This window comes from Alligator sinensis, unplaced genomic scaffold (genome assembly GCF_000455745.1).
Source record: "Alligator sinensis unplaced genomic scaffold, ASM45574v1 scaffold547_1, whole genome shotgun sequence".
Taxonomy (NCBI): domain Eukaryota; kingdom Metazoa; phylum Chordata; order Crocodylia; family Alligatoridae; genus Alligator; species Alligator sinensis.
In genome coordinates this window covers 1,429,333-1,442,932 of record NW_005842217.1, presented here as the reverse complement: position 1 = coordinate 1,442,932, position 13,600 = coordinate 1,429,333, and the positions used below count along the sequence as shown (strand labels likewise).

The following is a 13,600-nucleotide window of genomic DNA, read 5'->3' as shown; positions in this document are numbered from 1 at the left end:
GCGGGGTGCCTCTAAAGCAGTGGTTTTCAACCTCTTTTCATTTGTGGACCCCTAAACATTTTTGAATGGAGGTGCGGACCCCTTTGAATTGTAAGTGTGGTTATTCGCATCCTTTTGATTGATTTATAGTCACCTTTCGCAGACCTCTTAGGGGTCCTGAGATCACAGGTTGAAAACGACTGCCCTGAGGGATTAAAAAAGCAGGTTTTCTAGTGGAAAGGTAACTTTAGCACTACTTGATTCTAAAGCGATGGGCTGGCTGGCTTGGAAATCCTGTGTTAGAGGAGTCAACAGCAACATCTTGCATATGTCCCAGGCTACAAATAACATGGTCCTTCCCAAGGAAAATTCATTTCTCTGCCCAGCTAGCATAAATATGTGCTCATCTGGCTGCGTGAGGAGGCTCTTTGCAAGTCCTCCGAGTTGAAAATTCTTCTTTATTTTTTATAAAAGAGACTCCTAATCACGCTAGGGAAAATGCCATCACTTTCAGAATACTCAATGGATTGAAGCCAAACGAGGTTGGTCAGCACTGTAAACTTCCACAAAGGCAGTAAATCACTTCAGTCAACTGAATTCACTTCAGGTTGGTTTTCTTATGTACTGTACAGCAACCAAAAGCACTTTTAAAAAGGAAGGATTTTTTCTTAGTTTGTGTTGAAGACTTGGTTTCCTCACTCTTAGAGAAGGTTCTTTTTTGTTTTGTTTTGTTTTGTTTCAGTCCTTGCTTTAGGTGTGTTAAATGGGGTAGAATCCCAGTGAAGATAAGGCCACGGGTAATGTTTGCATGCATGAGTTTTTGTGGGTCAAGGCATTCACTGGGCAGAGTCTGCAAGTCACCAGTCCGCTAACGCATGTAATACTAAACTTTGTCTTAACAAGGACATTTCCTCCTATTAGTTACATCAAGGCCAGGATGTCTCTTCCACCCCACTCCCCGCGCTGTTCTTTTCAGGCTGCTGAGGAGTATTAGTTTCACCACACCTTTCTTGACATTTGTCAAGCGGTAGGTTTAATTGCTTTGAGCTGCGTGGGTGACTGCAGTCTTCTAGTCCAAAATGTGCTGAAAGATGCTTTTGAATTCCTGAGCATTCCGGTCGCCCTGTCCCTTCCTTGGCATTTATCAGTAGGCTTGCATGTTTCCTGTAGGCTGGTGTTCCTGCTCTCAGTTTCTGGTCTTTAATAAAACTTCAAAATCCAGAGTGACTGATCTTGTAACAGTTGACGTGGTGGCAGAGCTCCTGTATGGACACTTTGATTGTGTTGGTGATTTGGGGGTTAATTTGTTTGCCTAGGGTATGTACAGATGGTTTGGGGGTTAGGATTTCCTGTGTACCCCAGGTAAGACTGTGCACATCACTACTTTACCACAGAGCAGCTCATGCTTGGCAATTTGCTGTTATTCTTACCTCTCAATAAATGGTCTTTCTCTCCTTCCTCTTAGGAAGGGGTTTTTAAACTAACCTGCAAAAAGCCACATTTATCAGACTGAAACTGGGCCCACATTTGCTATCCCATTATAATTTTACATGTACAACTGGTAACAGCTTTGCCATGGAGACAAGTCCTATATCTCTAACCTGAATTACTGTGTAAGAAACAGTTTTGATAGCAACACGCACACTTACTTCTCAGACTTAGTGTCTGTAGGCTAGAGAATACCAGAGCAAAGTAGACCTTGTAGACTACCCCCTGTTATTTTTAATACTATTATCAACCTAATTTATACCCTTAAATGAAGAAAACTTCATCACAGGACTTGATCATTTTAATGGAGACATATTAACATGGCTCTGATTGGCTTACTGCTGCTAGTCCATGCATGTGAACTTTTCTGGAGGGTTAAAACTGCCAGACAGATTGACTTTTGCGGTTATCTCAGCCAGGTTTTTGAACAATGAGTTTCCCTGCCAGTCTTCATTCTTGGAAGGCTGAAGGGTGCTGGGATTTCTTTCAGGCCATTGTCCAGGGAAGGGTTGTGGTCCTCATATCAATCCCTTTCTAGCACTGTCAAAGCCTATCATCTGCCAGCTGGGTGGGGAAAGATACTTCAATCCCTTCCTCCCCTTTCTCGGGGGAGGGGAAGACTACAGCACTCTACCTCTTCCCTAGTAAATAACTCCAGTCCCAGCTTGTGCTGTCTGTAGCTTTTCCCAGTATCAGCATGAAACCAGCATGATTCTTGATGACTTCCCTACAGCCTGCAGTTCTGCCCAGCACTCTCTGTATCTGACTAGTGTTTGGCAAAATTATGAGCAAAAGCAAAAGCATGAAAGCTGCCTGTGGACTCAGGGGGATGGCTCTGGGTGTGCTGGATTTGGTCACATTCTGTAAAGTTGTGCTGATAGCTACAAGGGCTAGAATTGTTTTGTTTTTTTCTTCATGAAATCTGAAATCCTGAAGAAATGAATCCTCACCCAGCAAGAAGAGTTTCTTCTCTCTCTGGTGAGTGGGCAAGTGAATGCTTTCCAGCTCCATTTTACTGCAGCAAAAGAAGCAAAAAAACTCGACAACAGAACCCTTATTGAGAAATAACCAAGCAATTCTGAGATGTCATCATCTAACAAGATGCTTGTTATAGTGTACTAGAATGGCTGGTTGTTCATTTACAGCAGGGTGAGATGGGCAGATTTCAGTTGACATAAAGGTGACCCTAAATGGCTTTTCTCTGGACTTAAGTTTTTGCTTGTGCAGCAGATTGGTTCCAATTAACATTATCCCATACCAAGAACATCTCATTTAAAAGTTAGCTGACTCAGCATCAGCAAGCAAAAATAAATCTTTACTGTTTTACCAGTCCTGACTGTGCAACGCTCCAAACTGTCGCACATTATGACCCGAGTGACATTCTTTATCCAAGAAGCCCAGTAACGGAGTAGAGAGAATAGTGAGTCTATATGTGCGGAGCCAGGGATCAGAGTAGTAGGAGATGCTGTGGATCAGTGTGTGCATAAAGCTTGCAAAAGATCTAACCCAGACTACACTTGGCTAAAGCAGGGCTATTAATTAGCTGCTACTCCCTTTGACAGGTGTCTGGTTATGTTAACATCTGCTTTCCCGTAGGGGATTCCAAATGAGGTGTTTAACAAAGCACTGGCTAGGGCCAAAAGTGTTCCTATGCAGTTGGTAACTTCTCTGGTATTGCTTTATTAATCCAGTCATTAATTAAAGCAGAAAGGGGCACTTTTAATTTGTGGCCTTAAAGGTTGAGGCAAAAGCAGCACGTTGGTGGCCAGCCCCTGGAATTTGATTAATGTTGGCTGAAAGAGTGCAATAGATCTTATTTTTGCAAGCAGTTGACTTTGTAATAAAATATAGTTTATAACCAACAGCTTTTGTAGTCATGGTGACCAGCACTGCCACTAATCTAAAATTGGAGAGTGTCACATTGGCTTGTGAAATGAGTCCTTAGGAGCTATAATTCCTTTCATTTAACTCCTTCAAATAATTGAATAAGTTATCTAAAGTAAGAGGCTCTGACTTGCTCAAGGCCAGTGGCAGGGCTAGGCTTAGCATCCAGGAATCCAAACTCCAGGCCTCTGCTCTGAGTGCTAAAAACAGCATTTGTAGCCATGCAGCTTATAACTACCCTTACAAGATCATACCTTGCCAATTAAACTCTTCCTGTAGCACAGCATGAAATGCCTTATCTTTTGATACTCTTATTTCCTGCTCAGCTGGGTACAGTCTCCTTGACTCCCCCCCGCCCCGTGATCGGAAAGGCTGGAGCGAGAGGAAGAGTATGGAATAACAAATAGACTCAGCGGATGAAAACTGGGCTCCCTCTTTTCTTTTCTTATCAAACAAATGGGGCTAGTGGGCAATGAAATGAAGTGACTGCACATTTCAAACAGATGAAAGGCAGTGGCTGTTTACATAGCACATAAATAACCGCTGAGGCCAAGAACTTCAGGATCCAGAAAAGGATGAGAGGATTTATAAGGGTAAGCAGGGAAATTTGCCGGAGGGGTAAAAACATATAAGGGAGAAGAATGTGCCTGCTTCACTTTGTGGCAGGAGAAAACTTTCCCTGTGAGAAGTTCATTGTGGGGTTCCCTGCCTTTTTCGTGTGGAGTGCCTGGTGCTGGCTGGTGCTGACTGCTGATCTCATCCAGCAGTTGTGTGTCATCCTTTTTAGTCCTTTTCATGAGCACAGGAGCTTCATACAGTAGTGACGTGTGCCTTCAGTAGCATGTAGTGCAGCCCTTCACTGGTGCCTTTCTTGGTTTGTTTGCCCAGGGTGGGGCATTGAACTGGCACACTGAATCAGAGTTTTGGTACATCATGCCTGCTATTGGCTGTTCACTCTCCTTCTCCAGGCTAAGCTACTTTTCTCTTCTTCATCTGGTGTCAATGGCTAGCATTCAATGTCTTGGCCAGTGCAGCATGTGCTTTAGAAATGAGATTTAAATGGGAGTTGATACAGATGGTTCTTGGCTTCTGTGGGATGCATGAACTGGGTTTTATGTGAATGAATAATTGTAAAGCTAACGTTTCTCCACCATGGTCACAAGTCACTGTACAATACGGTAGAGTTGCATTAGAGCCAGAGTGATTTACTATTATGTACTATTACAGATGTGCTTGGAAAAGGAGATGCACCCTTATGCCTGGAGGCTGGAAACTGACCCATAAGTACTAGGTTGAGAAACAGCTTTCCCTGGAGGCAAGCTATCCAAAACCTGCCTCCTGCAGGGTTTCTTTTCCTTTGGCCTGAAGCAGCTGGTGCAGGCCAGTCTCGGAGACGACAGTGAACCAAACAGCCCATTGCTCTGATTCAGCCTGGCAGTTCCTGTGTTCTTCTACTGCTGTGCAGTCTTGCATGGCATCCAGCATAAGGGGGCTGGCAGAGCATTCCCCGAAACAGTCTTGCCTGCAAACAGCTCAGTAATACAAGCAAACCTCTTCCTCTTCTCTATCCCTTGCCAAATTGGGCAATAGAGTTGCACTGACTGCTGAGTGATGATGAATTAAGGCTGTCCTTTGCATAAGCAATTAATCATATCACTGTATTGGCTGCATATGTTTAAATGAGAATGCAAAAGAACTTGTCTGAAGAAATACCGGGTGGCTTAATTTTAAGACTTAAGAGCAGGCTATCAACTGTTTCTATTCAAGCCCAGTTTTGTTATTTTTAAATGCACTTCAGGAGGGTCTTCTGCTGTTCAGTCTTCTAGCAATTACCATAAAAACCTAAAATTCCATTTTTCAGATCTGGCTCAAAGTTGCTGGCATCTCTGCATGTTCTGTGGCGATATCACGAAGATCTTGCAGACCCAGCGTGTCTGATTTGATTTATACGTTGTCTTCGATTACTGGTGCCTGACTTTTTTTTTTTTTTCCCCCAGCAGCTCCCATGAAAAGGAAAATAAGTTAATGAGAGGCATGCAGTTCATAGAACTTAGTTGGGATAATGGACTGATATTTGCAGAATCAGATGAGCTTTTGGGTATGCACCCAGAAAATGCCCTGTGTTTGTTCCTTAAAGCTGGGCTAGAAAGGATCTGTTGGATCACTTTCATCTTTGTTTGCCATCATTTTGCAAACCCTGACTTAAACTCCTGTATTTCATGAGCTTGTGACTCTCACCAAAAATCATTAGAACTACATATTTAATAATAAAACCAACCAGACCCTGAAATGATATACTCAGATTCTGTGCTATACACTGTTTCACAAATGTGCTTTTTTCATAAGGTGAGTAAATAGCCTTTAAACTATCAATGCACAGTAGTAGAGAAGCCATATTTGTTACTTCCTATAAGTCAGACTCAAATTTCTAGATGGATAGAGAGATTACCATAAACATTGTTTTGCTAGTGATGGTACTTCCAGGAGGTGAGTGAAAGGGACCTTTCTTCTTCAGGGACACTCTTTTCTGGATGTGCCTGATTCACAGCCTGTGGGAGTCCCTAGGAAAACCTCATTGATTTTGCTCAGTTTTGATTCAAACCTAAAGCTCTGATGTGCAAGTTTGTCTGTTCAGAAGTTGCATCCTTTCCTAGGGAGGAACCGATGAGCCCTGTCCGAAGTGATTTTGGTGGACACCTGAATGCCTGATGCAGGGAAATCTTTTGTCTCCCCACTCTCCACTCAGATAATAGTTTTGGCTTTGTAGAGAGTACAGCTGGCCACCAACAGCAAGTGCATCTGAGAATTGTAGTACCCAGAGAGTTGTAGCGGATAGGTTGGTATCGACCTGGAAGGGTGTGGGCAGTGGGGTCCTGCAGGGCTCGGTCCTTGACCGATTACTCTTCAACGTCTTCATCAGCGACTTGGATGAGGGAGTGAAGTGTACTCTGTCCAAGTTTGCGGATGACACAAAACTGTGGGGAGAAGTGGACACGCCGGAGGGCAGGGAACAACTACAAGCAGACCTGGACAGGTTGGACAAATGGGCACAAAACAACAGAATGCAATTCAACAAGGAGAAATGCAAAGTGCTGCACCTAGGGAGGAAAAATGTCCAGTATACCTACTGCCTAGGGAATGACCTGCTGGGTGGCACGGAAGCGGAAAGGGATCTTGGAGTCCTAGTGGACTCCAAGATGAACATGAGTCAGCAGTGTGACAAAGCCATCAGAAAAGCTAACAGCACTTTATCGTGCATCAGCAGATGCATGACGAATAGGTCCAAGGAGGTGATACTTCCCCTCTATCGGGCGCTGGTCAGACCTCAGTTGGAATACTGCGTGCAATTTTGGGTGCCGCACTTCAAGAGGGATGTGGATAACCTGGAGAGGGTCCAGAGAAGGGCCACTCGTATGGTTAAGGGCTTGCAGGCCAAGCCCTATGAGGAGAGACTGGGGCACCTGGACCTCTTCAGCCTCCGCAAGAGAAGGTTGAGAGGCGACCTTGTGGCTGCCTATAAGTTCATCACGGGGGCACAGAAGGGAATTGGTGAGGCTTTACTCACCAATGCGCCCCCGGGGGTTACAAGAAATAATGGCCACAAGCTAGCAGACAGCAGATTTAGATTGGACATAAGGAAGAACTTCTTCACAGTTAGAGTGGCCAAAGTCTGGAACGGGCTCCCAAGGGAGGTGGTGCTCTCCCCTACCCTGGGGGTCTTCAAGAGGAGGTTGGATATGCATCTAGCTGGGGTCATCTAAGCCCAGCGCTCTTTCCTGCCTATGCAGGGGGTCGGACTCAATGATCTATTGAGGTCCCTTCCGACCCTAGCATCTATGAATCTATGAATTTAAAAACCACCAGAGAAGCAGAACTCGCAGCCATAATGTTAGTCGGTGATTTTTGTGGTATAAATCAGAGGATGAGATTACTTTGTGCTTGGGATAAACTTGCAAGAATTAATTTCAGATTAAAATCTGCCCCATCCCGACAAAAAGTGGCAACTGCCCTGTACCCCAAAGAACCAACGCTGAAGGTTACAGCAGGGTTACTCCCCCTGCTAGATTAGCACACTCTCCTGGCAGGGTACCCACTATCCAAGCACTTGGAGGTATAATGAGGTCAGATGTTTCCCCCAGGCAGGCTGTTTGGTCTGAGAGAGAGGATTTTATGTTGATAAAGGGTGACAAGACTGGTGCTGGTTTAAAAGGTACGTTGTCAGCTTAGCCTTCTGTGAAATTTATTCAATGTTTAGTTTAAAAATAGCAATTGGATGTCCCAGAGTCAGAAACCTACACTTCCCCCTCGCTCCCTTGTAAATGGAGGGTTGGCCTGTGGAGCACGACCCCGAGTGGCTGCCAGAACTGATTTAGCGAGAATTCAATGGTGTCTGATGCTTTCATTCACTGGTTGGGCTGCCCATTTATTTTCAACTTGCATTTTCTGGGCAGCCATTAAAAATTACTTAAAAAACCCAGCCCCTCCCTTCATCCATCTGATAGGAAAATAAAGCACATCTTTTGAGGTTTGCTTTTTCTAAAGGAAGATTCATATTTTATCGAGCACATTTGGAATAAGGCATCCAACTGGAGCAACAGTTTCTGTTAAGGTGCATCAGTGCTCACTTTGCCTTTAAACAGGTGACTTTTCTGCAATTCCCTGTTTGGATTGTGAAGCGGTCGCTGTGGTCAGGTGCTTTCAATGATTGCTTCAGCAACTGTGGAACTGATGCAACTTTGCACGCTTGCTTCTCCCAATTATCTGAGAGAGCTGAGTAAATATCAATGAAAAACTGGTTTTACATGGGGGTTGTCAAGGAAACTTTGATTCTGTGGCTGATAAACCTTTGCAATGAGTTTTGCAAGCCTAGATTAGTGGCCCTTTCAGGAACATTAGGTTTGAGTCCTGTTAAGGTCTTATCCAAGAAAGGTGGGGGATTACTAACGTATTACTACTAAAGCATTTAATGCTTGCAAGAACAAAAATCCTTCTCTCTTACAGTCAAGTAATGTGGGGTGTGTGGAACTAGACTTTCCAACGCTAGTGACTTGGATTATAACCTGTTAGCAGGATGTTTCAAGGAAACATCACATGAATCAGAGTCTCGTGACACTGGACACCTGTTGCCTGTCCCCAGCATTATCGGGCTTTACAACACTGGTCAAGAGGATTGGGAATGGGGTGGGGAAGAAAAAATCTCTGCACACTTCTCTTAAAGCAAATTCCAAGAGACATTTCTGATTGGGTAGTAGTGTCTGCTTCCCTGTTCATGTGAACCTCAGCTGTGACGAGCATTGCTGGCTATAATGCAGCCTCACTGCCACATTTTCTTTTCCAAAGTCGGTGTAACTGCACTAGCTGGACACAGGATTCAGAATGATTAGTGTTAATGTACAGATCACACTTGCGCTCCTATTTTTCAAAGGAGGAGGAAAATCCTCTAGTTCTGTTGTCAAACCTGCAGCTACTTTTAATGGCCGACGAAGTTTCCAGTTTTAATAGTGGTCTAGAGGATCTTGCCACAGCCCTGGAGCATGTCATCCTCTCTGTCACTCAGAGTACAATGACATAGCTTGTAAGGTAATCTCCCAATGACCCATTATCCCTGAGGCATTGAACACAGTCGAGCCAACGGTCCGGTTGGTCATTAGTCTATTTTAGGGAGTCCTTAATCTACAGAGCTCTGCATATAGGGAGCTTTTAATCCATTGATCCATGTATGCGCTCTAATTTTTCACTCTGCAAAAAATCTATATGAGCACAGCAGTTGCTGTGCACGCGTTGTGTGCCTGAACTAAAGTCTGAAGTAACTTGGCTTCTTAAAAACACCCCCAAAGAATTAGTTTTACATTGTGGTATGGTCATCTAAACCATTAAAGTTGCATAACTGTGATAAATCACTAGAAAACTGAAGTGTGCATGGGTTTTTTTGGGTCCCCCCCGTCAATCTCTGTTGTAACTGAAAAGTGGCCAAAATGACTCCACATCCCTCCCCTCTCCAAAATCTGGTAATCAAATCTTGCTCAGTGCTTTGGAGGTGTTGTCGGGTCTCAACCTAAGGCAGTTTTACTAAACTCATTAGAGCACTCTGAAATGAGTTAGTGGATCTAAATTTTGCTTTAGTGATTCTAGCTGCTGGAATAACACTTTATAGTGCCCCGAGTTATTTCCTGTGTACTCCAATTTCTGTCACTTCATTTAATTCAAATGTCCTATAAATAGTTCCATTAAATAAACTCTCCTTTCAGACAGTGCTTTGATCCAACGCCTTTAGCTTTTTGTTCCTCAAAATCTTTAGATGCAATGTGCACCTCTGTTGTACATCTGTAATTTTGCCCTTAGTAACTGGGAGTAGTGGACTCCCAGACTACCAACCCATTTTAACTAGCAGGTTACTACCAATAAAAGCCATAGATGACCGATGATGATACTTTATTAGGATTTCTTAAATCAACCATTTAAAAACACAATTTAGTATTTTCAGAAGAGAATTGAAAATATTTATGTTCATGTTTGGTTTGTACTCTTTTTCTCTCTAGTTAAGAGCGCTTCAGTGGTTTAGTTTCTTTTGCTTTTTAAGAGCATTTGACTTCCAACAAAGCTTTGTTTAATTGCAGTTGAAACTTTTTCAGGACTGATTAGAAATACCTGTGTGTGTGCTTGTTTTCCAGCTGTCAATTTTATATATAAGTTCATGCATTTTAAAATGCTGTGTGAAGGCAGCTCTCGTGCTGGAATGCATCTCTGTAGTGTGGACAGGAGGACAGCCTCAGATCTCTTGGTGTCCTGTAGGCTTTGCCGTTTGCAAGGACAGGCTTATGAATTTGCTCTTTTTACAGATGCACAGAAGTTTAGGAAGGGACCTCATGAGATCATCGTGTCCAGCCCCCCTGCTCTGGGAAGGAAAGACTTCTGCATCTGTTGCTGGGAGTAGTTGCATCAAATGATCGGCCAAAGAGCTCCAGGCAGCTGCTTGTTTCTAAGAGTAACTTAGCTGGTGGTGCCATGTCCAGGTTTGAGGGATGGGTAACCTAGGAAGAAATATAGGGATCTCTTGTTTTTCGAGTTTCAGAGTCTGTCTGTTGCAGTGTTTATGGTTTTTAACTGCACAGGTAACTACTCCGCAAGGTGAACGTTGAGCATGTTTGAGAAGCCAAGTTTCAGGAGGAGATGGCTGATCCTCCTCTCATCAGGAGGAGATGGCTCATTTTGCCTAAGAAGAGTGGGCATGTGTTACTATAGGAGCATGCTGTCTGGTTTAGGTGGGGAATTGATGCTGTGAAGTGGCTTTTAGGTAGACATGAAGCAGAGTAGGATGGCAGGGTGCTTACGGAAAGCACAGATGCTACTCAGGGTAAAGGCATCTAAGGGGCGGGGGGCTACAGGCCTTTAGGAACTGACCTCTTGCTTCAGCAAGCATCCTTCTGGTTTCACCCCAAACAGCTGAAAACTTAAGAGTTTAGGCGTTTCCACCCTTTCGGCTTCACTGACTTCCCCAGTTAAAACCAGAGCATCTTTCTGTTTATAATGACGTCCATGAGACAGAGCCAATCTCTCTCTCTCTGCTTCTGAGAACAATGCTGGCATAGCTGCCTGACTGGAGCCAGTCCAAATCCATGCGCTTCTCAGTACCAGCCCAGGAACAAACACCTCCTGTTCAAACTGCTTTGTGACGAGTCGAGGTAGAGTGTCTGCCTTCTCTTGGGATTTTCTGCAAAACCCCCCACTTCTAAATGGAAACTTTGGCATGCAAGTGTCGCAGTTCCATAGTCTTGCTCAGGTGTCGTCTGCTTTTTCTGATGCATTGGCATCCACCAGCAGTTGTCGATAGCTGGAAAGGTTCCAAAACAGCTGAAATAGGACTTGACAAAGGCTGGTGGGTGTGCGAGTGATTCACCTGCCTTAAAATGGATGGAAAGGATTTTTAGTTGCAAGTACCTTTTGTATCAGTTCAGAATCAAACAGTGTCAGCCATCAGACTATATAACTCAGCAAGCTCACGAACAGCATTGGGTAATTCTCCAGTCAACTTTTTTAGTCAACAATCTCATTTTAAATGCCCGAATAGGGGGTCTAACCCTTCTCCCATGGGGAATTTTTCTGGGAGTACCTGTTGATGAGCCAGAATGTCCCTTTTTGCTATTCATTCATTTCCTTTCTGCTAACGATACTCTGGTTTTTAAAGAGATCCAAGTGGGATCAAAAACCTATGGCCCGTAGGCTGAATCTAGCTTGCAGGGACTTCTGATCTAGCTAGCGGCGGTGGGGCTTTGGAAGCAAGTGCTCTCTCCCAGGAGAAATGGCAGCCGAGTCCTAGTGCCCATGTGTTTGCCCACCTCTGACCTGAACTGGGTCACTCCTGCCTGCTGCCTAAAATGGTTGCTGACTGCCGCTTTCCTCTTCAAATACTTATAGCCAGATAGTCTCGCTCCCTTTACTTGTCTCTGCCTAAGCTGTCTTCTGTCTCCATCTGGGAAACGTATTTCAGTGGCTCAATAAAGTTCGACATAGGCACGTGATACCGAGCTAGACTGGATTACCCTGTCACAGAAACAACCCTTTTTATTGCATAGTGAAGACAGGCTCTTCTATGGGCTTAAAGTATGCTCTTTGTGTCTTTATTAAGACACAAGATGATCTTAAATGAAGCGTTTGCTGTAGAAATGTAGTAGCAATATCCAGGAAAATTGGCTTTTCGTTAAACACTTGCAACATGTTCTTTGTGCTGAGGACAAGGAATAAACGGGACTCCGGGCAGAGGATGAGTTGCAGTTGCTTCCAAAGGCCCACTGCCACCGGCTAGATCAGAAGGTCCTGCAGGCTAGATTCAGCTCTCGGCTTAATCTCCCTCTTTCTGAAACTGCACTATAGTTTGCAACTGCCTTTTTATGATTTTCACCTTTTTTTTTTTTCCTTCCCTCACACAACTGACAGCATCACAATGCATGAGGTGGGAGTGGAGATGTGGGTTGCAGTCACGTTCCAGTCGAAAACCTACTCTTGGGTATTTCAGGAGTGGGAAACGATGGGTTGTGCGGAAGTGCATTACCTCATCTGTCCACGTATCTTTAGCGTTGCTGGAGGATGTCTGGCAGCTTTGTGTGCTGCCTTCACGCTCTGGTAGCTGCTATGGCAAACAGATCGCCTGATCGCAATGGGATAACCCCTTTCAGATCAATTACTTGGGAACAGATGGTATTGTTCCTAAGTAACTTGCATAGTTATGCTTTGAAAACAGGATCTGCCACAGAGCCTGAGCTAAGGCAACATGATCTTTGACCCTTAGAAAACGCACCGAGCCACTGCAGCGTTTTGAAGATAAACTTGGACTCTGTGTGATGTTCAAGGGTCGATGAATTATTTGTAAACAGCAAAATGATTCATACTTCATCAGAAAAACCTAGGGAATATCCTGAGCTTGCTGAGTTTTCCACTTGTAGTCAAATAGTACCATCCCAAAATGGGTTTTTGGAGGGGAAAAGGGAAGCAATTGCTTGCATGTGAAAGAAAATGTGGTTTTATAGATTCATAGATCTTAGGGTCGGAAGGGACCTCAATAGATTTCATAGACATCAGGGCTGGAAGGGACCTCGGAAGATCATCGAGTCCAGCCCCCTGCCCAAAGGGCAGGAAGTCAGCTGGGGTCATAGGATCCCAGCAAGATAAGCATCCAGTTTCATCTTGAAGGTGTTCAATGAAGGCGCTTGAACCACCTCTGGTGGCAGGCTGTTCCAGACCTTGGGGGCTCGGACAGTAAAGAAATTCTTCCTTATGTCCAGCCTGAAACTATCTTTAAGTAGTTTGTGACCATTCGACCTCGTCATCCCTTGGGGCGCTCTGGTGCACAAACGTTCCCCCAGATGCTGGTGGTCACCCCTGATAAACTTGTAGGTGGCCATCAGATCACCCCTGAGCCTGCGCTTTTTCAGGCTAAAGAGCCCCAGGGCTCTCAGCCTGTCATCGTAGGGTCTGTTTCCCTGACCTCTGATCATGCGCGTGGCTCTTCTCTGGACTCTCTCAAGCTTCTCCACATGCTTTTTGAATCGTGGAGCCCAAAACTGGACACAGTACTCCAGCCATGGCCTCACTAAGGCCGAGTACAGGGGGAGAATGACGTCCCGGGATTTGCTTGAGAAGCATCTATGGATGCAAGCCAGCGTTTTGGTCGCTTTACTAGCCGCCGCATCGCATTGCAGGCTCATGTTCATCTTGTGGTCAATGATGACCCCCAAGTCTCTTTCTTCCATAG

The 13,600-nt window shown here is 44.5% G+C and overlaps 1 protein-coding gene across 3 annotated transcripts in view; it reads left to right on the top strand.

The window, feature by feature from the left end:
• The window catches only part of KIAA0319L (KIAA0319 like), a 54,378-nt gene that overhangs the window by 1,108 nt on the left and 39,670 nt on the right, over positions 1 to 13,600 (top strand). The window lies entirely within an intron of this gene.